Source organism: Macrotis lagotis, chromosome X, assembly GCF_037893015.1.
Source record: "Macrotis lagotis isolate mMagLag1 chromosome X, bilby.v1.9.chrom.fasta, whole genome shotgun sequence".
NCBI classification, from domain to species: domain Eukaryota; kingdom Metazoa; phylum Chordata; class Mammalia; order Peramelemorphia; family Peramelidae; genus Macrotis; species Macrotis lagotis.
Window position 1 is genome coordinate 171,640,724 of NC_133666.1, and position 21,659 is coordinate 171,662,382.

The following is a 21,659-nucleotide window of genomic DNA, read 5'->3' on the forward strand; positions in this document are numbered from 1 at the left end:
AGGTCTTTCTTTGCTTCATTTCATACCTAGCCTTAGTCATTGAATGGTCATTGACTCAAACAAATTGAGAACTAGGAAAGACCAAAGGTCAAGGTCATCTGGGACCATCTCCAGTTGTCCTGATCTAAATATTGCTACAGAATCCAGATGGCTCTGGAGGAGAAAGTGAGACTGGTGGCTTTGAATAGCCCTCCCTCACTTAAATCCAATTTACTCATAAGTTATGGCATCATCTTCCTGATATAATGGTCATCTTTGAAATGAAGAATTAAACAATAGAATCCTAGTTGGAAAGGACCTTAGAAATATTTAGTCCAGGCTCTTCTATTTTATATATAAGGATCTGAGGCTGAGAGAGGTCCTAAGACCACGTAGGTATCTGCAGTAAAAACTATTCTCTACAAATTGTAATTTGAGAAGTCAATTTTTCAAATCACATGTGGTTTGAGTTTCAGGTAGTTTAGAAAAAGCTACTCCTTCAAACATTTTTTGACAAATACACAATTCAATTTTTAGCTGATATTGTCTAAATCTCAGTCTTAGTGGACTGATGGTGATTGAGTCCAGAATACTCAAAAACTCCTGGTTTGGTGTCCTGTTGCAAGAATTTTGGGACTTAAAGGAGGTTTCATAAAAGAACTATACCTGCCAGTACATATTTAAAGTAAAATATTTACTAGATTTTTTTTTGTTATTGTTGCAAGACAATGGGGTTAAGTGGCTTGCCCAAGGCCACACAGCTAGGTAATTATTAAGTATCTGAGGCCAGATTTGAACTCAGGTACTCCTCACTCCAGGGCTGGTGCTCTATCCACTGTGCCCCTACTAGATGTTTTAATTCACCTATGCCAAGATCATGGAGGTAGGGGCAATGGAGAGGGAAGGTGGGGTGGGTGTGTGGAAGTACAAGGTTACAAGAAACAAGAGAAGGATAAAACTAGGGCAGCACTTTTGGGATCAGAGGAGGAATACAACCTGGGCACCAGTTAATACCATGCGTCTGAGGGTAGGGGCAGGATATAGAATCTTATTGTTCAATCATTTCAGTCATTACTGATTCTTCATGACCCCATTTTGGGATTTTCTTGGCAGAGATACTGGAGTGGTTTGCTCATTTTACAGATAAGAAAACTGGGACAAACAAGGTTAAGTGACTTGCTCAGGTTATACAGTAAGTGTCTGAGACCAGAATGGAACTCAGGAAGATGAGTATTCCTGATTCCAAGTCCAGTCCTTTATCCATTGAATAAATATGATTGGTTTTCCATCTCTGATATCAAATTAAGGGAGACACTAACAACAGATTGTAGGAAGCCCTCCACTGAATAAACAGATAACATGGCACAAAAGTTTTAAGAAAAGGCAAAGGATTAGGTGGGGAAGAAGGGGTAAGGGGAGTTGTTAGGGAGCGGGGGGAAAAAGGTTTTTCTGAAATATAGTTGCCTATGATAAGGGAAGTTAAGAACAAGTAATGTAAGGAGTTTTTTTTTCCTTTTTGAATTTGAAGAATTCAGTTCATTGAAAGGGTTTGTGAATCAGAATTCTATATTTTTGTGGGCTCCACATGATCAACTCTAGTGTTCACTTAAGAGTGCTTAAAACAGTTAACATGTAGTGTTAATCAAAATTTAGTTTTAGAATTTAAGCAAGAGATCATTTGGTCATCTAGTTGACTCAATGGATAGAGTGCTGGACCTGGAGCCTTGAGTCCAAATCTGTATTCAGACACTTTCTAGCTGTGTGATCCTAGGTAAGTCACTTAACTTGTTTTTCTCATTTTACTCATCTATAAAATGACCTGGAGAAGAGATGACAAATCATTCTAGTAACTCACCAAGAATAACCCAAATGTGGTCATGAAAAGTTAGACATAATCAAAAAATGACAACAAGACATCATTTAGATTGGAGATTTTTAACCTTTATTTGAGTAATGAAACCTTTAGCCGCAAGCCTATGATCTTTTCTCAGAAAAGTTTTATAAACATAAATTAAAATATATAAAACTACAAACCAACTATTGAATATAGTTATCATTAAAAAAAATAAAACCCCTCAAATTCTTGGAGCTTAGGTTGAAATCCTTGATTTAGACTATCCCTTTCCTCTTACAGATAAAGAAAGAACTGAAGTCCTGAACCCAGATTTCCTGAGAGTTCTCTCTTTTTTTCCATTACACCACTGCTGATTCATACTTGGTGCTATGCCTGTGTAACACCTGGGTATGCTGTTTTATAAAATTTCCTATAAAATCACACTCAGATCCTTGGCATCACCCCAAGCTTTTTATAGATCTGAAAAGACCTTGCCTCTTTAATTCTCTGAATTCTTTAAATGTTCAATTATTTTTAAGCATCTATGGTGTGCAGGACTCAGTACTACTTTTTAGGGTAAATACAAAATTTTGGTAAAACAGTATCTTTGCCCCTATGAAGCTTAGAGTCCAAGAGTTGTATATTACACATACACAGGTTGTTAGAATATACACTATTAAATGGTAAGTGCACTGTTTTTGTTCAATCATTTCATTCATTTCAGTTATGTTCAACTCCTCATGACCCCATTTAGTGTTTTCTTGGCAAAGACATTGGAGTGGTTGCAATTTCCTTCTCCAGCTCATTCTACAGATGAGGAAATAGAGACAAACAGGGTTAAGTGATCTGACCAGTATTAAAGAGCCAGCAAGTATCAGAAGCCAGATTTGAGCTCTTGTCTTCCTGACTCTAGGCCTAGTGTTCTATGCACTATCCACCTAGTTGTCTTAGAGAAGAAAAAATGCCATATGTGGTCTGAACCTATTACTTATGAGGTGATATAGGGAATCATAGATTTAGAACTGGAAGATAACTAGGTTCTCATTTTATGGATGAAGAAATGGAAGTCTACAGTCAAAAATGATGTTCCTATGGTCACAGTATTCCTGGTCACAAAGAACATAATTATCAGAGCCTAGATTCAAACTTGGCTACAAAACTCCAAATTCCAAACTCCTTCTACTACCTATAACTTCCCCTCTTTAGGCTTCATGAGGGATTGGGGTGGGGTGAAGATTGTATCATTTAAGATTCCTGGCTCCTATTTCCAATAAGATCAGGGATAAAACAAGGACAGCTATCATCACCACTACTATTCAATATAGTATTAGAAATGCTAGTTTTATCAATAAGAGAAGAAAAAATTTGAAGGAATGAGGAAGCAAAACTTTCACTCTTGCAGCTAATATGATGGTATACTTAGAGAACTCTAGAAAATCAATTAAAAAACTACTTGAACCAATTATCTATTTCAACAAGGTAGCAGGATATGAAATAAACTCACATAAATCATCAACATTTCTATATATGAACAATAAAGCCCAAGGGCAAGAGATAGAAAGAGAAATTCCATTTAAAGTAGCTATAGGCAACATAAAATATTTGAGAATCTATCTCCCAAGACAAACTCAGAAACTGTATGAACACAATTACAAAATAATTTTCCCACAAATAAAGTCAGATCTAAATGTCAATTGCTCCTGGTTAGGTCGAGCTAATATAATAAAAATGACAATTCTGCCCAAATTGAATTTCTTATTCAGTGCTATACCAATCAAACTACCAAAAACCTAAGCTAGGAAAAAAAAACCAAAATTCACATGGAGCAACAAATGGTCAAGAATATCAAGGGAATTGATGAAAAAAAATGCAAAGAAAGGTGGTCCAGCTGTACCAGATCTAAAACAGAACTATAAAGTGTCAATCATGAGAACTGGCTGGTACTGGTTAAGAAATATTGCAATGAACCAGAGGATTAGAATAGGTACAAAAGAAAGAGCAGTAAATGGTTATAGAAATCTATGGTTTGACAGACCCAAAGACATTAACTTCAGGGATCAAAACTCACTTTTGGACAAAAACTGCTGGGAAAACTGGAAAATAGTATGGTAAAAACTAGGCATAGACATCTCATACCCTATACTCCAATAAGATCAAAATGGGTACAGGATTTAGACATAAAGGGTGATATTGTGGACAAATTAACAGATCTGTTGGTCTGTGGAAAGGGGAAAAAATTCATGACTGAACAAGAAATAGAATACGTTATAAGTTGTAAAATGAATGGTTTTGACTATATTAAATTAAAAAGGTTTTGCACTAAAAAAATCAATGTAGCCAATATTAGAGGGGAAGCAAAGTTGGTAAATAATTTTCACAGCTAGTGATTCTGATAAGGTCTCAGTTCTAAAATATATAGAGAATTGATTCAAATTTATAAGGTTAGAAGTCATTCCCAATTGATATATAGTCAAAGGATATGAACAGGCAGTTTTCAAATGAATAAATTAAAACTATATAAAGTCATATCAAAAAATGATCCAAATCATTATTGATTAGAGAAATGTAAATCAAAACAACCACGAGGTACCACCTCACACATATCAGATTGGTTAAGATGGCAAAAAGTGAAAATGATCTATATTGGAGAGACTGTAGGAAGATCAGGACATTAATACACTGTGGAGTTGTGAACTAATCCAATCATTCTAGAGAGTATTCTGGAACTATGCCCAAAGAACAAAAAAAAAATCAAAACTGATCCTACCTTTTGACCCAGTAATACCAATACTAACCCTATATCCAAAAGAAATCATTAGTTATGGGATAAGTTCTACATTTACAAAAATATTTATAGCAGTTCTTTTTGTAGTGGCAAAGAATTGAAAATTGAGGGAATGCCCATCACTTGGGGAATGGCTGAACAAGTTATGGTATATTAATGTTATGGAGTATTATTGTTCTATAAAAAACCATGAATGGTCAGACTTTGGAGAAGCATGCATAGAATTACATGAACTGATGCTGAGTGAAGGTCGAAAAACCAAGAGAAACTTGTATACATTAACAAGAACACTCTAAGTTAATCAAATATGATGGATGACACTCCTCTCAGCAGTTCAGAGATTCAGGACAACCCTAGGATGTCATCCACCTCCGGGGTGGGGAACCCAAACACAAGAAAACCTCCACAACTCTGAATGGATACTATGTTCACTTTTTTAAAGCTTATCTTATGTTTTTCCTTCCTATCCCATTGTTTTCTTTCTTTTCCCTTAGTCCTAGGCAGTGGGTACAGACTTTGAACCCCAGGACTTCCTATTTGTAGGTCTAGCCTTCTATATGCTGCTTCTCAATTGTGACATTTAAAAAATTTGAGAGACATAATTTCTAGGTAATTAGTTATCTTATTAATAAATGCTAATATTTTAATAAAAAAGAGACCTGTGGAACTCTTGAATACCAAAGACAATCATGGTGGCTCATAGTTTATAAATCTTTGGAAGAGGGATGTTGTTGAGAATGGCTATCAAATCTGATTGGTTAACAATGAGACAATGAATATTACAATGAGGGAACTGAACCTATTGCAATGAACTTTGATTATGACATTTACTTTTAAGTTAACCCCAGTTTGGGGCAATATATTTAAAGAATTTATCCCTACTTCCAAGCCTGAACAGAAGAGAGTTCACCTTAGATTAAAAATCTGATCTAATGGGGTGAAGTAGCAATACCCAGAATGAGGGGAATTCTAATTCTATCTTGTATCACCCCTGTCCTTGAGGCAAGGAAATAGGGAAGGGGAAAAAATCTTGGGTCTCCACAATTTTACTAATTTATTATTAATATGAAGAGAAATAATAATTTAAAGTGTAGGTAGGAATTCACTGGACAATAATAGAAAAGGAAGAGTGATAGTTTGGGAATAATGATTTATTTACCTACAGCAGAATTCACAATGCCCTCTGGTCTTGACCATTTATCAGACAATACATTTACTACTTATATTAACTTTATATTGATATCTCTAAATTTAGGAAGTGAGTTCATCTTGCTTTCTCCATTAATATCTGAAAAGATACAATCAACTATGTCTATTTTGTTAATAGTGCTCAGTTTGTGGAATGACCTACACTACCATTGGAAATCTGCAAGTGGAAAATCAGTGTCTGGCTCTACTTCTTAGGGTGGCCCACTTGGGACCATGTTCCATAAATATCTCAGGAAGTAGAAGAGAGAAGGCTAGAATATAAGAACTCAGAAAACCAGGTGGAAACATCATCCTACTTAAGAAAGCTGTACTAATGGCATCAACTCCTTTGTGATCAGTTATGTGGATTGTTTTCTCCTGAAGAGAATGAAAAATGACAGTCCAAGACCACTTCCTTCCCACTTGCGGTTCAGCCTTTGCTTCTTAGCTGGCCTTTTTTGTTATTTACTTAGAATCACCTCCTTACCCTAAATCCAGCAGCCCCCATTCCCAGAGGGAAAGACATTTCCTGAGTAATTGTGGAGGACTGGAGGAGTAAAGCCAAGAGAATTTAATATTTTTAGACAGATTCCCTTCCCCTTGTAAAAAAATACTGAGTTTTTCTTCCCACCTGTGATTTTCAAGTCAGGTATTGATATTATTTTAGTCCCAGAATGATCATTAAAAAAAAGAAATCAGACATCTTTCAGATTCATAACAATAATATTGCTAATAGCTCACATTTGTAAAGTGCTGGAAGGAACCTTGGAGACTCTCTAATACAATTCCTCATTTTACAGATGAATAAACTGATCCTGAGGGAGGTTAGGTGACTTATTCAAGGTCCTATAGAAAGTTACTGTCAGAAACAGATTCAGACTTAGATCCTTGGACTTCTGGAACCAATGATCATTACACTATGGGTTGTTATATTCTCATCAATGACTTATATAAAGGAAGTAAAAGAAATAATAGGATTGAAGGATCATAGAATGAAAGTGAGAAGAGATCTGAGACCATTTAATCCAACATCCTTATTTTATAAATAAGCCCTAGAGAGGTGATTTGTCCATTGTCACACAGGCAATAAATGCAAATATTCTGAGTTCAAACCCATTATTCTTTCCATCATATCACTGAAAATGTCTATGACTGAAAAGGGAGGTAGACTGGTCATATTTTGAGAATAAGACATGACAATTGAATCATCTACTATGTGTACATGTATTCATGTTTAATGGAGTTTTAATTTTAATTTGAAAGGAGGGTTTCCAGGTTATTGAGTAATTCCTTTATGCAGGATTTATAGAAGTGCATGAACAAGAATTACATAGGGTAAGAAGATGGGAATGAGTTTCCATATACATTTGTGAAAGAAGGATTCATATCCACAAGGTTGTATGCTCATTGAATTATTGAAATGTAGGTGAGGTAATCACAATTTCCCCCTTGGGGACAAAGGACCTATTTATAGAAGAGATGACTAACAGAGGTTAAAGGTCCATGAGACTGAATAATTTTCTCTTATCTTGTATGTGCTGATTTCTATGTTAGCCCTTTATTTAGAACGAAAGCTTCTTGAATATAGGGACTGTTTTTTAATCTTTCATCAAATCTTCATCACTTAGCATAATGTATTAAGTACTTAATAGATGCATAATAAAATGAGTGTTGAATGATTACTAAATCACATGATCTTCCCCCTCCCAAACCAATGCTTTTTCAATGCATTATTCACCTTACATTAAAACATTTTTATATCTAAAACTATTCCAATAAAGCAATTGTCTGATTAGCATTGAACTCTAAACCACTCCCCCCCATCTTTCTAAATAGAGGTGTTCACCTTTTTAGAGCTTTTAAACAGCTCTCAAGTTTAACTTTGTGAAATTAAAATTTCCCTGCTTTACTTATTTTAAATGACATATCACAAATTCTGGTTTAGTATGGAATCTGACTTTTAATGTGCTAAACTCTTTTCCTTCTCTTGTGAAATCCAGATACCTCACAAAGGAGAAGATGACTCATATCCCCTTGAGGAAATTATTTTGGTTTCTCTTACTTACCTTAGAGATGTTTTCCAGGATTATATCCTGAACTGTGACCTCTGGGAATGAAACTGTCATAAACCGTAATACTAGGATTAGCACATTGAATCTATCATTCTGTTATGTCATTGTTAAAAGCCACTTCCGCCAATGGAAAGAGGGGTAAGACTGGGGAGTGAGGATCATGAGAGTTTCCTATATTGAGAATAATAAGGACACTTGAAATACATAGAACTAACAGGTGGCAGAACATCTGCTGATATCCAATAAGCTTTCCTGAATAGCACTTTACAATCTCACTTAAGTTAAGCAATGTTGTCTACAACTGACTTCATTATGTTCTTGCAACTGGAAAATGAGCCAGAGTATAATTCTGCTGCTCAGAAACAACTTCTCCTGAGATGTACTGACAGAAATAAGAATTTACAATGCAACCAAATTTTACAAATGCAACTTTTGTGAGGATGGGAAATCAATTTATATATTTTATGGTGAAAAGTGACCTAATGTCAAATGAATAGAATGTTGGTCTTTGAGTCATAATAACTTGCCCTCTAGACCTGGATCTGATTATGTGACCCTAGGCAAAAACCTTAACAACTTCAAGTTCCCAGGTAGCCTTGGCTAAAATGACAGAAATTGTGCTGATTTGCTTCAGTGATTTGAGTTCCTAACTGTGGAGCTTTTTATATTATGAAATCACAGGTCTTGTCTCCCATCCCTATTCAAATGTATCTTTCAAAGTATTTCAAAGAATTAGGTCTGGCTTATATAAACTGATACAAAGTGAAATAAGTTGCAACAGGAAAACTCTCTCTCTCTCTCTCTCTCTCCATATACATATACATATATATATGTATATATATATATATATATATATATATAAAACCATACAATATAAATGTAAAAGATAATAGAAACTGAAAACTAAAATTAGAATGACCAAACTTGGTCTCAAAGGAATAATATGTGCAGACCCCTACTCCTACTTCTTTGGATGTGGGGCACTGCATATAATATCAACCTTTTCTATGTGTTGTATTGGTTGATTTTGCTGTTTTTTTCCTCTTCCTTGCTATTTTATTCTTATCACTTTATTAGGGGTAAGTAAGGCTAAAGGGAAATTCACAATGGGGAATGTAGGTGATAATAAAAACAAAAGATATCAAGAATATATATAAATATATATTTAAAAAATAAGTCTGATGTTTGAGAATGTTCAAAAGTTATAGGGAAAAATAGATCCTGTAAACAAATACACTTTTCCCAAAGAGTGTAGATGTTTATATGAGGCAAAGCATTCATGTAATTTATAAAAAATAATACACACAAAGACCTGACAGATAAAAAAGTTGGCAAGGCTATTTTTTTTTTTTTTTTAGTTTTTGCAAGGCAATGGGATTAAGTGGTTCTCCCAAGGCCACACAGCTAGGTAATTATGAAGTGTCTGAGGCCGGATTTGAACTCAGGTACTCCTGACTCCAGGGCCAGTGCTCTATCCACTGCACCACCTAGCCACCTGGCAAGGTTAACTATTGACAAGGCTAACTATTGATTTATTCAAATGAAAATCTTTGTTTTAATTCTAATATTTAGCAAGTGAGATATAATGTAGTGGTTAGAATGCTAGGCCTGGAGTCTGAAAGACTTCTCTTCTTGAATTCAAATCCACCCTCAGATACTTACTAGCTGTGTTACTCTGGGCAAGTTGCTTAACCTTGTTTGCCTCATCTGTAAAATAAGCTGGAGAAGCAAATGGTGAATCATTTTAGTATCTCTGCCAAGAAACTGCCAAATGGAGTCTCACAAAGAGTCAGGCACAACTGAAACTTGAAATTTGTAAATTATTTTGCATTTCACCATATAGATCTAGATACGTTTTTATGAGCTAACAATTCATATTAAATCAGAAAGATCTCTATGGTGACTCTACTGTTTCCCTCCTTATTCTCTTCTAACTGTACAATCTGACTTCTAACCTCTGCATCAACTGAAGCTGTTCTGTCTAAAGTTACCAGTGATTGCTTAATGATGATCTCAAGTTATTCTCTTACTCCTCATTCTTCTAGACCTCTGCAACATTTGACACTATTGATCATCTGCTTTCCTGTCTAGGTTTTTGGGATATCACTTTCTGTTGGTTCTCTTCTATTCTATCTCTTCTGAATCTCCTTTCCAATTCTTCATGGCATGGCAAACCCATAAACCCTAAGGCTCTGTCTTTGTCTCTCTTTTTCTCTCTCTCTATAATATTTTGCTTAGTGATCGAATTAACTCCCATGAGCTGTTATAACTTCTTTGAAAATAATTTCCAGGTCTATATATCTTGCCTTAATCTCTCTCCTGAGTCATATAGTCTTGTATAGGCTATATAAGATCTACAACATTTCTGAGTATGAGCAGAATCAATTCCCGATGTAATTCCTATCTGATTTTAATGCATTAAATATCTATCTATCTATCTATCTATCTATCTATCTATCTATCTATCTATCTATCTATCTAATTATCTATATATTCTTTAGGAGTACATATTTTCTAGGAAGGGAGGGAAGAAGAAAAGAAATTTATATTATAATTTTGTATATTTGAAAGGAATAACAAGTTGTGCATAGTATGTAATATTGGGCCAGGGAGATATAGACCCACAACTAATTGGAAACTAAATAACCTCATTTTAAAGAATGAGTGGATCAAACAACAAATTATAGAAATTAATTATTTCATTCTAGATAAAGACAATAATGAAACAACATACCAAAACCTATGGGATTCACTCAAGGCAGCTGTCAGGGGATATATTATATCATTAAATGCTTACATGAATAAATTAGAGAAAGGAAATCAATGAACTAAATATGGAACAAAAAAAATTAGAGAGAGAACAATTAACCCCCCCCAATTAAATACCAAATTAGAAATTCTAAAAATTAAAGGAGAAATTAATAAAATTGAAAGCAAGAAAACTATTGAAGTAATAAATAAAATCAAGAGTTGATTTTATGAAAAAAAACAATAAAATTGACAAACCTCTGGTCAATTTGATTAAAAAAGAAAGAAGAAAATCAAATTGCTAGTATCATAAATGTAAAAAGTGAACTCTTCACCAATGAAGAGGAAATTAAAATAATAATTCAGAATTATTTTGCCCAACTCTATGCCAATAAATTTGATAATCTAAGTGAAATGGACAAATATTTACAAAAATATAAGTTGCCCAGGTTAAATGAAGAGGAAATTAAATACTGAAATAACCCTATCTCAAGTTGTGCATAGTAGAGTTGCAGTTTCATATTTTTAATTGTACTTTGTTTTGGAAATACTTGTTTTATTCCATAAATTAAAAATAAATTTTATATATGTATATATATATATTTGTAAACATGTGTGGTTTTCTAAGTCTAAGGTCACATTTTAATGGGCCTAGTTGAATTTGACAACTGTCTTTTAGATATATTAAACTGAATGTCTCAGATTCATTTTAAATTCATTTTAAACTCAAAATGTTCACAATAGAAATCATTATCTTATCTTTTTTTCCCTGAAACCTTCCCTTCTTCTGAACTTTTCTATTACTCAGCCCCCCAACCTCAGTGTCAAACTTAGCTCCTCTCTCAGACCATATATACTGCTGAGTTGGCAATTTTTACCTCCAAAACATCCCTCTTAGACACCTTTTTCTCTCCTCTAATGCAGTCTCTACTCAAGCATAAACCCTTATTACTTCATGCCAATACTATTAGAACAGTCTGTTGATGGATCTCCTGGCCTCAAGTCTCATCTTCTATTTAGTTATCAAAGTGATCTCCTTAAAATTCAGGTCTTACTGGGTTATCCCCTTAAGACAGTAAGGTCCATGCCTCCTTAGTATCTTTAGGATAAAATAAACTCTTCTTTTTGGCATTGAAAACTCTTTATAACCTGACCTCTTCCTACCTTTCCTGTCTTTTACTTTAATCCCTTCCATTTACTCTATGCTCCAGTGTCATTGATTTAATGGCTGAAAATTACACAATGCATTCCTTCTTCTCTTGCCCTTCCTTTATGCTGGCTGCCCATCATACCTGAATAGTCTTTCTCCTTGCTTCCACCACTTAGTTTCCCCTGATTCCTTCAAAAAAAGCTCAAATTACACTTTTTTTCCCCCAGGAGGCCTTTTCTGATCCCGGCTGCTACCAGTACCTTTTAGCCCCTCAGATTACCTTTTTCTGGAGAGATTTTAAATCACACCTAATTATTTGCACATGCCTCCCTCATTAGAATGTGAATATCTGGAGGGCAAGGTCCATGTTCTTTCCTTTTTTTTTTTTGCAATCCCAGTACTTTGCATATAAGTGTTTGTCAGATTGATTTGTTTATCAACACACATTTGTTTATTTATTTATTTTTGACAAGGCAATGGGGTTAAGTGACTTGCCCAAAGTCACACAGCTAGGTAATAAGTGTCTGAGGCTGGATATGAATGCAGATCCTCCTGACTTCAGGGCCCGTGCTCTATCCACTGCACCACTTAGCTGCCCTTCAACACACATTTTTAAAAAATTGAAAATTATAACTATCCAAAGGATAGTTTCTTGAACTGCCAACTAGATAAGTGAAATCTAAATTTTATTTTATAATAATTGCTTCAGGTAGCTTGAGCACTTGATAGATGTCCTTAAACTGGCCTTTGAACTCAAAAGTAGGTCTGTTAATAACATTCATGAGGAATAACCTTCTATATCAAGCAAAATAATGAATAAATTTGTAGGTAATACTACCTAGAGAGATAGACTTCTTTTGTTAGTGGGTACTTTTGCACATAGGGGTCAACTATACCCTCTCCCTTTTCCTTTTCCCTAAACACAAATTTTTATTGTTCTGCTGTTTAGGTATGTCTGACTCTTTATGACCCCATTTAGAATTTTATTGGTAAAGATACTGGTGTGGTTTTCTATTTCTTTGCCAGTTCACTTTTACAGATGTTGAAAGTGAGGTAAACAAGGGTAAGTGACTTGCCCAAGGTCACACTGCTAATGAGTATCTGAGGCTGGATTTGAATTTAGTTCTTCCTGACTACAGGTCTCTCCTACACACTAGCTTCTTCCTTCCACAAATTCTCATAGAAAAGGAGACAGAAATGAAATTACCTTTAAATGTCCTTGATAATCTTGATGGCATGAACTATCTAAAGGCAATGACTTTAAAGTCATTCAAAAGATTAGAGAAAAAATTTTTTACATCATATTAACTATTTTCCAGTTAACCAACAATATTTATGTAATGCCTATTTTGAAACATTGAGATATAGTCTGTTTTCTCAATGAGCTTACAATCAAGATAGATAAAATGAGTTTGTGAAAAATGTGATAAATATGTAAATATATGCATTGTGGCACAGTTGTAGAAATGAAACTCAGAGTAAATGGAGAAGAAGTAAGGAAGTCATTCTAGGTTACCTAAAAACTTGGAAGCAGGACTGAGCCCAGCAAGTATGGTAAGAATTGCCTGACTGGATGGAGCAAAGGTATATGTTGGAGAACAGGGAGAAATGAGTCTTATTAAATAAAGACAGTGGGCATAAAAATTGAAGTAGATTGAAAGGCAGACAAAAGAGTTTGGATTTGGTTACATAGATAATGTGGAAATACTGTCAGTTCCTGAAAAATGTAACAGGATAATGGGGTCTAGGCAGGTAAATGTGGTAGAGAGAATTGCATCTAGTAGGAATGGGGGAAATCACCACAAAACAACCTGAGGGTTCTATCGGTATGCATAAAATGTCAAGAGAGTTAGAGGAAATATCAAGAATTCTCCAGAAGATTTATGAGATGAAAGCTGTCAGAGCTGCACAGCATAATAAGCCATGGATAGAATGTATTTTGTTCTACTGGTCAGAGTACCCATGGTAATGAGATCACAGATTCATTGAAGCCAGCTAGGCAACGCTATATATTATGTATCATAAAGGGAAGAAATTAGAGGTAGGGAAATGAAGCAGGGTGGTGGTTGAATGGGTTTCATTGAGAAAGTAAATTCCTCTTTACTGGAGGTCTTCAAGCTCTATGATCATTTCTCATCTATCAATCAATCAGCAAGCATTTACTAAGTGTGTACCATATGCCAGGAATGTTTTTAGCCTAGGTAGATATTGTCAACCCTAAAATTGTAAGAACCTCAAAAATAAAAGGTTAAAGCACCATAAGTTAAGGAATGTCTGCACCAAGTATATGAAAACTTCCTCTGGTCAATGAGAACAATTTGTTCCAATGGTTATGAAGCCAGTTGATGAAGGACCTGTGGAGCACCTGGAGCTTGGTCAGGCATGGAAGATACCAAAGATATTATTTACATCCTGCGCTATCACCAGTTGTTTTGACCTTTGTTCTGCTACTAGACTTTGATGTCACAGGAAAATAGAGTGGGGCTGACAACTTTGGGCAACTCTGCCTCACATTCAATTTACCTAGAAGTCAAGACATCACTCCATGATGCCATTGGTTCCCTTTGAAAATGAAGGATGAAGAGCAATATTTTTCTGATAAGCAGTTTCTTGTTTCTCTTTATCAAAATTTTTAATCTCCTGGGCTTAAATAAACATCAAATTTGATGATTATATAATTTCTTAATGCAACAAATAAAAATGCAAGGAAAAAGTGACATGCTTTAACTATGAGAAAGATCATAGAATCACCTCTAACCTCTAAATATTAAATTTCTCCTCACTTCTAATTACAGTCCTACCATTCATTTCACCCTAAACATCAATAAAAATCTTTTCTCAAAAATTATCTCCATGCTGCTTCATAAAATAAGTTGAACATTCTCTTAGAAAAGAAATTCTTGCTTCATCTTCTTTGTTACCATCATCTTCACTGTTTTTCTTAATCATTACTCAATATTTTTCTTTAGAATTAGAATAAAAAAGTCAGGCCTTCAAATCTCCAACTCATTTTACAGATGAAGAAACTGAGGCAAACAGGACAAAGTGACTTTCCCAGGGTCAGAAAGCTAGTAAGTGTCTGAGGCCTGATTTGAATTCAGGAAAATGAGTCTTCTTGACTCCAGGTTCATCACTTTATTCACTGCATTCTATCACCTCTCTGCCCCTTCAATACTTATCTCACAATTAATGTGAGGAAAGTACTTTGAAAACTGTGAAGTGACATAAACAGGAGCCATTTATCACACCAAGCTGCCTGTCCAATTAAAATTATTTTAGGTAGACAGGAAAACGTGAACACTGTATGTTGCATACTTATTAATTGGATTATTTTCTGAGCCATTGCAAAAGAAGAAAAATATGTGGCAAACTGATTATAAAAAAAAAAAATTTTAAGTTGGAGTTCTCAGTTTTAATCAGCATATTCTTACAACTGGTAGGAGAAACTTGAATCATTTAGGATTTGGTTTCTCTCTCATCTTTTCCCAACATGCCTTTCGTAGTACTATTTACTCAGGCTTTTCCCTCCAAATTTGGACAGATGAAACTTTGCCTTTACATCAGGCATCCAAATCCAACCTCCTGCTTAGCACTAACCCCGTGTTTATGCTTCCCATTAAAGGCCTCACTTTAGGGAAAATATATAGGGAGTGAAATGGTCTCTGACAGCTATGAACTGCAGAAAATAGGGCTCTATTGTTCAAAGACCTGCCTCTCATATAGACCAAATACTGAAGTCTGAAGTATGGCATATGTTAATTGGCTATAAATTTAACAAGGACTGGTTTTCCTCCTTTCCCTCCCACTTATTTTTTCCCCATTGACCTCCATCCCTCCCCCAGTCTTGGTAGCATCCATTATACTGTATTTCTTTTTTCCAAAAGTGTTTTTCTTCCCTACTTTTTCTTTTAGGATTAATTTTGTGTAACTCAGATTTAGGGGAAAGAGACTCAAGAACTCTGAAATCTCTGGAATGGATCTGAGGAGAGACAATTGGCTTTTTTTGTTTTGTTTTGTTTTGGCAAGGCAAGGGGTTAAGTGACTTGCCCAAGGTCACACAGGTAGGTAATTATTAAGTGTCTGAGGCCAAATTTGACCCTAGGTCCTTTTGACTCTAGGACTGGTGCTCTATCCACTGCACATCTAGCTGCCCCAACTGACTACTTTATTAGCTACATAAGACACTTTTTCCTTAAGTTATAAACTATTGACTCTTCTAGCCTATCTTTTCAAAGGCTGGAAAGACCAAGGTTTACTACTTTTATCCTTGTCCAATATATCTACTAAATCCTGGTCTCAGTGCCTGAATCTGGTATAGAGGTGATTGTGATTCCTCAAATGCTATGCTAACATAATGTGAATGCTTGACTAATTTTACTGAGATGGGTCGGCTTCATCATGGTCCTGGTAAAGAACAGTCTATTTGTGTGTTTGCCATGCAAAGAACAGTCTATTTTACCATATATCAGGCGGAGCATTTTTGAATATAAATACATTAATATAATTATAAGAAATACATCAGTAGGGTAGAATTCAATAAAAAAATTTATTTTTAAGTATAATGTTCTTATACAGGCATCTCTGTCTTTATTGGGGCCTCCCATTCAGAAGTGTGCTACTTCTGTCAAAAGCAATCAAAATGCTCAGAGATTCCTGAACTTTATAAGCAGCTTCTTTGTGTATGAAAACTGTCCTGTAGTATAAGGATAGGGAAAACTTGTGAAAGTAGTTTATTGAATTCTACTCTACTGATGTATATTTCTTATATTTATATTAATGTATTTATATATGTGCTGAGCATAGTAAACTACAAAATCAGTCATAAACTGGACCAGCTTTTTCATCTTCTCAAGCAATTGTGATGCTCAAACTCTCTGATGTGATATGTATAATATATATTCATATAAATCTATGTATATATATAGATAAATACATATAATACATATAAGTTATATTGCATATGTTTTATTATATACATATAATACACACCAGCATATATTATATACAATACACATATACAATACACATATTCTATGTATGTGTCTGCCTGTCTATTATCTCTCTCGCTATTTTTCTGTCTATATATCTATCTATTCAGTTTATCCATATATGTTAATGGTGGTGGTACTTTCTCTGGTACAAAGAAGCCAGGCAAGTTTCTACACTGCCATGATGGAACATACTTTCTACTTTGACGGTTGAGAAAACTTTGAACAGAACAGAACAAACTTGGAGAGGATATTGGGTAGGCTGGGGGAAGAAGACTGAGGGGAGAAGAAAGGCAGCTACTTCTCCTCTTAGAATAGACTAGGGCTAGCTATCATTTTCATTCATCTTCTACACAGCTACCAAATTAATATTACTAAAATACATTTCAGATTACATTATTCTTCTACTCAACAAACAAAAACAACTTCCTATTGACTATAGGATCAAATAGGATTTAATATTTATCTTATCCTTTTACAATTTATATTTTCTCTAAGTTTTTAGTAAGTATATAATTATTAGTATGATAGTACATATAAAATTTATCTCACTAATTAATAAATGAACTTTGAGTTCCCACCTCAATTTATTAAGTATAATAACATCTTTAATAAACTGGAAAAACTAGGTGTTACTCTTCTCTCTACATGTGTTTGGGCATATATGTATATCTATCTATCTATCTATCTATCTATCTATCTATCTATCTATCTATCTATCTATCTACCTGTCTATCTATTTATGTATCTATCTACCTACCTACCAACCTACCTACCCATGTATATCTATCACTTCCTAATTTCCTAGTTTAAAAAACCCCCCAGCAAAGTTACTGGCTGTATTATTTATTAACAATGTAACAATCAATAAAACAAAGACACAAATAATTATATATACTATATCAGGAGTGAGAAAAATCTCAGCCAATCACCTTGTAAATGCTGTTCTAAAACCAACACTTCTTAGTTCAATTCTGATGTTGAGATAAAAGAAGGCACTGCAAGTCTTTGAACATTTACCAAAGGAGGTTTTTTCCTGTCCTAACACAGCAAGAATACACAAAAAAGATACAGTAGTATTTAGCCTCTCTGGATGCAGCTCCTTTGTCTCTATCTGGAAACTGTATCTGTTTGGGATATTATCAGAGTTTAAGTCTCAGGCATCTTCTAAGTCTGAGAGGCCCGAATTATACTCAACTGGGACCTTTTACAGAAAAGATAAGACTAAGGATGAGTGGAGGGGAGCAAGTGGTGTTAGATAAAACTGGGAAATCAGGGAAATCGGGGAAGCTGTATCAGGAAAATATTGGTCTAGTCACCATGACTATAAATACTCACTTCTCAGTTCTGAAAATACAATCCTACATTAACTTTTCTCAGAATAAGCCTTTTCTTGAGAATTGTCTTCATTTTTTCCTCAAGAGCAGGTTGAAACCAAGTTTTCTAAAGTTCTTTTCATTTATTTTCTCTGTTCTTTCTTCAGTAATCTCAGTTAACAATTCATATGGAGTAATTGATAAATTGTGTCTCCTCACAGATTCCACATATAATAGAATGATAGTTTAAATTGGTGCTGCCCAAGATTCCATTATCTTTTAAAGATACAATTCAGCCTGAGGGACTATGCAAGTCAAGACATCACCCTCCTGATGTCATCTATCCTCTTTGAGAAGGTAAGATGAACAACAATCTGTGAGTAGTAGTAGCTACTCCCTGAGGGATCCAACAGGTCAGTTCCAGTTGGGCAATAATGGTATTTTCTCTCTCCTCATTTTCCTCATCCTCTCTCGCTCTGTCCATGAGGGGAGTTATACTCTTACATGTGGGTGCTCTATCCAAAGGAATATAAATTTTGACTGCAAAGTATCCTGGGGTTTGGGAGCTAGATATTTATTCCTTCCCTACATATTCTATCATTTAAAAAAAACTCAAATAATTTGGTCTTATGTCTCATGTAATTTTCATTTATGATTTTTTTGAAATATAGTTATTAAAAAACCAGGCTTTGATTAAGTCCATTAGAATATAAATGGAGTTAATTGACTCTTGTTGTTAAACTTAATACACTCTGGCTTTCATTGATTGACCAATAATAGTCCCTACTTACTCTTAGTTTTGGTTTTAATGGCTCAGAGTGAGTGTAGATAGCAATTGTTTCTGTGCAGGCCAGGAACCTTGAGGATCTTTCCCTTCCTGATTGTGAAGGCAAAGTAGATCATTTTTTACTTCAATTCTCATATAGCCTTTAACTACTGAAAGGATGTTGGTTGCCTCGGACAAACTAAGAACTGGGAAAGACTTTAGCTTACAGAGGCCAGGGTTTCCCTCTGCATCCTGGGACACTGCCAATCATTTTTACCTGTGTATTACAACTGGACTTTGATGACTGGAGGAGAGAGTAAAGCTAATGACTTTATACATCCCTGCTTTACTTAAATCAAGTTCACTTGTGAGTCAAGACATCACCTTACTGATATCATTGGTCCAGAGGAAGAACAATAAACAGCCCAAAGGAGAGGCTACAGAAGTTGTTGAAAATATATGTATGTATGTATGTGTATATATGTATACACATATATGTAAACATATACACATACATACACACATATATATGTGGAGAGAGAGAGAGGGAGTTTTTAATTGATAGGAATGCGCAATCAAAAAGTTTGTAGTTCACTGGACTAAGCAAAAAATTCACTGATGAATTAAAGTAAAAGTTATCTGAAAAGATCAGTATGTATACTCTGGGAACTCACTGACCACTTACATTTTTAAATATTATGTATTAAAGATGGAAGCAAGGATATATAACAAAATAAATTATAAGCATATGGTACTATCCCATTGAAATAGCATCAGCATTACTAAAATGTGAAGAACTGAAGTTGGCAAAGGAAGCTAAGGTCCACAAAAGGGGTTTTAAAGACTTGTGGGGGGAGGGGAAAGGCAATACAATAAGGACTGCAATTGAAGGCTATTTGGAATGAAAATTCACAACAGAGAAAAGGCAGAGTTGCTCAATTCTCATATTGCTTTAGTTTTCTCTGCAAAGAACAAGGATTATGCAAAAACAACTACTGTCAGGAAGCTTTAACATGGTACTCTCCTAGTTTAGGTTTGATATTTGAATGAAATGAAGCATTTGCCAATCTCTATATGAAAATGTGCCTGGTCATCAGGGTGGGATATGATTCAAATATGTAGAGTTGTGCAAAACAAATTTCCACACCCATCCATGCCAAAAAGTGAAGGAAAAAATAAAATATGCTTCAATCTGTACTCTTAAATTCATCAGTTCTCTATCTGGAGGTGGATAGCATGACTGACTCATGAAGAGTCCCTTGGAATTATGATTGAATTGTTAGGTTGATCAAAGTTCCTAAAGTCTTTCAAAGTTATTTACTTTCAAAGTTGTTATTATATAAATTATTTTCCTGGTTTTATTTACTTCATTTTGCATCAGGTCATGATCCATTCATATCCTTTGATTGTTCATCTATTGAAGAATTATTCTTGTTGTTATAAATTTGACTTAATTCCATATACATACATATATATATATATATATATATGTATGTATATGGAATTAAGTATATATATATATATATATATATATATGTATGTGTGTGTGTGTGTGTGTGTGTGTGTGTGTGTGTGTGTGTGTATTAGGAATGAGACCTTTATCAGAGAAATTTCCTGCAAAGATTTCCCCTCAGTTTTCTGATTCTCTTTTAATTTTAGTTGCATTGATTTTGAGAACTTTTTAAATTCTATCTAATCAAAATGTTCAGATATTGTGAACCTCTCTGTCTCTTTTTTGTTCATGAACTCTTCCCTTAGCCATTTCTCTGACAGATAGCCTAAAGCCTAGATAGATTAAATTTTACTTCTCTTCTAAGATTCTCTGGGTGAAAGGGAGATCTAGGTTCCCTCCAAATGATTCCAGTCCCCACCAGTGATATTCCCTGAATTGTAAGGGATTATTCCTGCATTCTAGTTTCATTAGCAATTGTCCAATTAGCTTTATACATAGAAATATTTATTCCCCCTAGCATGCAGGAAGCATAATCCCCTTCCATCTTTCACCTGAGTCTTTGGGAGAGACTGAAGTTTATAGTTTAGTTCATTTCTTGTAGGATATAGTCCCAATTCTAAGGCCTAAACCCACCCTAGGGCTCAAGTCTCAGGTACGTTTCCTTTTCAGGATTTTCATGTGAAGCAAATTGACTGTTCCACCCTGCTTACAATCCTGATTTAAAGTTCAACATGGTTTCAACTCCCACGTCTCATAGGAATTGCCTGTGGCACCTGAAACTGAGGAAGACAAACAACAAAGAACAGAAACAAACATTCTTCAGGTCCATTTCTGGGGGTTGGAGTAAAAGAGAGAGGCAGGGGAATTATAGTCCTTTCCTTCTTACCAGTTCACTTCAAGACATCTTCACTATGGGCAAATTGGGATCTTTACCCTCTACATGCCGCAAATAAAGTTGAACTCTCAAAAGTGCCTGCCATCTTATATTCAATCCTTTTTTGGAAGCTAAGGAGAGGAAGGTTGGCAAGAGGTAAGATGTTGGACAGTTTGGTTGAAGGGTTGGGATTTAGGATGACTGAAAGCAAGAAAGTAGTGGGCTCCATTTAAAGCAAACTGGGCATGCTCAAAAGGCTCCTCCATGTTAGGAAAACTGAGTGTGCCCAAGGAAGTCTGGAATGCATGGGTAATGTTTTCCTTGTTCCCTTAACTTGCTTATAATTTCACCCTTAGTTATAATCATTTTTCATTTATATTTGAGTTCTTATCCTCTGATCTCTTTGTGGCAAAATTCAGCATACTGGGATTGGGAAATGAAGCAGCAGGTTATATTACAGTAGTGTCTGTTAAGGGGAACTGAGGAAAGAGTCAACTTTTTCAGGG

The 21,659-nt window shown here is 34.9% G+C and overlaps 1 long non-coding RNA gene across 4 annotated transcripts in view; it reads left to right on the top strand.

Moving 5' to 3' along the window:
- The window catches only part of LOC141502659 (uncharacterized), a 169,671-nt gene that overhangs the window by 17,449 nt on the left and 130,563 nt on the right, over positions 1-21,659 (top strand). For all 4 annotated transcript variants that reach the window (XR_012472612.1, XR_012472613.1, XR_012472614.1 and 1 more), the window contains exon 2: positions 18,282-18,417. This is a non-coding gene — a long non-coding RNA (uncharacterized LOC141502659). The remainder of the gene's footprint in view (positions 1-18,281; positions 18,418-21,659) is intronic.